At 34.2% G+C, this 4,136-nt stretch overlaps 1 protein-coding gene across 1 annotated transcript in view; it reads left to right on the forward strand.

Annotated features, from left to right (window-relative positions):
* The window catches only part of LOC117107699, a 9,694-nt gene that overhangs the window by 3,504 nt on the left and 2,054 nt on the right, over positions 1-4,136 (forward strand). The window lies entirely within an intron of this gene.

Consider the following 4,136-nt stretch of genomic DNA (forward strand, 5'->3'; position numbering starts at 1 on the left):
CATAAAGAGTAATTTAATAGACAATTCGTGGTACACAATTTTTACGAGTTTGTGCTTTAGTAATTCGCGAATTTAAAATACAAAAAAATTTTGAACAGTAAAGCATTTAAAATCCCTGCTGTAAAAATTTATAATCTATCATTTAAAATATTAAGATGAAAAATCGAGCCCCGGGGACGCAAATCCGACTCTGGAAACTAAGGGTGCCTCCATTTCGTTGCACTCGAAGACTAGCGTATACACCATTTTGTAAATATCGGCGATCGTACTCGGGAAGATCGTAATATACAGAACATTTCGAAGACCGTGTGCTACACAAATAATTAATTTGTATGAAATAAATATATACCCTTAGATTAAATATTATTAAGTATGTAATCTTCTAACTCAGTAATTTATAGACAATATTACAGTTTGTCTCTATTTGATTCGTATGCGAGGCTGAGGCCTAAGCAGTGGACACATGGGGGACCTAGCATATTAGCGTACCCGTAAATATGCGGCGACGATTTTCCTTTTTAAAAATGGCTCCATTCCTTCCGAAATCAGTATCTTGTTGGCTAAATGACCAGTGTACATCATGCTTCACAGATTCACCCTATCATTCACAATTTCACTCAATATATGCGATTTTCAGAACATAAAACAACATTTTTATAACAATACTTAGTAATAAATACTGTAATACTTTATTACATAGTAGTACACATTCACATGTTTAAACTAGCCTATCTCTTTTAAATTATTATGGAATATAAATATACATGGTGGTACTGTATTTGATTATGATATCCTTCAGAACATTTATTTCAATAACTATGGTAAGCCTACATTCCCAGACTGACATAAACACTTGATACAGTGCAGGAAACAAGAGTACTGAGGTAGACAACATTTCATTTTCTGGTTGGTACTTTACTAAAAAATCTGATTAATAAGAAATTATTTATATTTGCATAAGCATTAAACATAATTAGTTTGCTTATTTCTTCTGTAAGTAATAATAGTAATAATAATAATAATGAAGACAATTGTTCTTTATAAACAAAGCAAAGCCAGTATTTAAAAAAAAAATTAAATCAATAACAACACTGCTGCAGTGGTTTTTTATTTATTATTTTTAAGCAAGTTTTTGTTTTTCCATAGGCAGGCTATTCTGCTGCATTTGCGGCATTCTGAGTAGATTAGAGTTCAATGGTTGAATCCTTAAGCATCATTATAAAGTTTTTAACATTGCACGTTCATAACAGTTGTTGTCTGCAAATCTGTACAGAATCTGAAATTGGTGTGCCTAAAAATAAATAAAATATATTGGTTACATATATATAATGTATTCAATAATATAGAGATTGGTATGCTTTTGGTATTTTTTTACTAACACTAAAGCCTGAGTTATTAATTAAAATTATTACAACATGAATCAAATTGTGCTTGCGAAAGCAACTTTATTTTATCAGTGTATCTCAGTCACAATGCCCGAAATATTTTGTGAAACACACTACACTAGTGATATAGGCTGTACCTTGTTTTTTGTCATTTTTTTTTACAGGTTAGCGGTTTCGAGAGAATTCTCTTTGGTGCCAGGCTTTAAGAAGCCCATTTCTCTTTTGGTATTCCGCTAACCTGTCTGTTTTTTTTTTGTACTTCATTTTCATGCGTTTTTGTATATGAACTACTTTGTACTACTGTGTATGTTTCATCAAATATTATAGACATCACATATGCCTATATTACAGCATTAAAATAAATCCCCGCTAGCTAGCTAGGCTGGTAATATCAGTATGATTATAGAAATTAGATGGAAATAAATACAGTAGTACACATGGTCTATCCTAAACTAACAAAGCCTCAGTCTTCCTTCACTGTCAGACGCCTACTCCTAGGCTAGTACAACAATGGATCGCACCACCATGCGGCCCGCGGCTGCAGTCAATGTCACTCAGCTACGACTACCGCGTGATCACACATGCTCAAAATTATGCCTAGAATTTTACGGCCTATAAGTATGATTAAAAATTTTTGAACAGATTTGAGACAGGTCTTACCTGACTAAACTAAGATTAAACATGATAAATCAACACTTCAAAAAAATATTGATTCCCGGGGACGCAAATCCGACTCTGGCGAAAATTGTAAATAAAAGCCTAGTCAAGTCGTACCAGATTTTCACTATTTCACATGCGTCAAATTCAATCGATAAATGCTTTGCGTTAACGTGGGTTTTCCCAAACAACCCCGATTGGTTCCGAAACTAGACTTATTTGGAAATGTTTTTACCATATAAGGAAGCCATGGGCGGGCCTTATCTATTAATGAGAACTATAAATAGAGCTGATGCAATTTTGCTAAGCGACGCTAAAACGTGGTTACGCTTTGAAACGGTAGGTGGCGCTGCGCAAAGCAAATGCGGAAGTAAGATCGAAAAATCGCGATATAACGGACAAATCGTCTATCGGCTGTCCTAATTATTGCAGAAAAAAAATATTTACATGCTTTACATGTACAGTAACTGTTAGCATGCTGTTAGTAAGAATACTACATTAAGTTAAATAAATTAATTCTGAGTACCCTTTGCAGTTTCGCATTACTGTAACTGTAACCTTGCAGCATGCAATGTCCTTGGTAACTTAGGAGTTTGTGATTGGCAATCGGTAGCCTACAAATATGGTAGTGAATGGGCGTATACAAAACAGACACTCACAACCAAGGTTTTTCAGGTTTTACATTAGATGTGTAATGTATTTATAATGATGCTAACCACCTACTAACAAGAATGTGCATGGTCAAAACAATTAAATAGCACCCGGGCAAACCGGGGTAGTCTAATGCATTTTAAACTTGTACCTGTCATCCTTATTATATTTTATTGAATGTTACACAATTTTACATTTAAAAAATTGGAGAATAGGCCTATATTTTTCTTAACTATTAATGTATGTTTTTCATGTTATGTATCATGTATACATCTCATTTGTATTGTTGAAGGCACCATAAAATTAACTCACACTGGATGGGTCACCCTCGCGAAATATGGTTGAATAAATAAATAAAAAATACAATTTGTATTATTGTACAGTAGGTAGTTTTTACTGTAGCATCACTGCTCGCTGTAGCCTATTTTATCATAATTGTATTATGTTTATCATTTTAATTAATTATCATATAATAATTTATACTATTATCACTAGTATCCAGTGTACACTTGTTACCGCTTGTTACAACCTCTATAGTACAAACCGTCAATGTAGCACACTCCACAGCCTGTCTCTTATACACATCTAGATGTGTATAAGAGACAGCTCAGTCACAATGCCCGAAATATTTTGTGAAACCCCAGCTAATGTAGAACGCTCAACAGCTACTGTAGTAACGAAAATACTCACAGCAACTACCGGTACTATCGCCAGCTATTGTAGAATAGGCCTATAGTATAAAATCCTATATGAAAGAAACTTCTAATTGAGGTTACCAGCTTTAAACTGTTATGTCCTTAAATTAAAGGGTCAAATCTGGGTTCACATTTGGTGGGGGTAGGGGGTTACATTTTTTTCATAAAAAAAAACCCCAAAAAAAGGGTCCGGGTCTTCCCCGGGAAAATGTTGCTACCTAGATGCAGAAAATGAGCTTTCCCGACTTCTAAGTTCTTCAAAATTCATTCTTGAAAGCGGTCAGGTAAACTTTCTCATTCTTTTTACAGTAAACAGGCCTCATATGTGTGTATACGTACGGTACATAAAAAATGAGTAGTTGCAAACGAAATCTTTTTTCTATGAATCGATGAACACCTAATAGAACGGATGATCCGTTGATTCCTAGATGGCGACTAATGAGTTTTCCTATCAATGACTTTAAAGTTCTTCAAAATTTAAGGTTTTTCCCTTTTGTAGTTCAGGTAATTTTTTCTCATTCTTATTACAGTAAATAGGCCTATTATGTGTGTAGTTGCATACGTATTCTTCTTTTCCATGAATCAATGAACCCCCAAAAAAGAAGGAGGGTTAAGGGTCCTCCTCACGGAAAAAATGTGATACCTAGATGGCGGGAAATGAGCATTTCCGATTTCTAATTTTTTCATAACAAATAAGAAATTCAGCTCACGTGTCCTGAAATGGTAGGCCCAGATTTTTTTTTTCTTT

Source organism: Anneissia japonica, unplaced genomic scaffold, assembly GCF_011630105.1.
Source record: "Anneissia japonica isolate Jap-2015-1 unplaced genomic scaffold, ASM1163010v1 scaffold23396_len11606_cov99, whole genome shotgun sequence".
NCBI classification, from domain to species: domain Eukaryota; kingdom Metazoa; phylum Echinodermata; class Crinoidea; order Comatulida; family Comatulidae; genus Anneissia; species Anneissia japonica.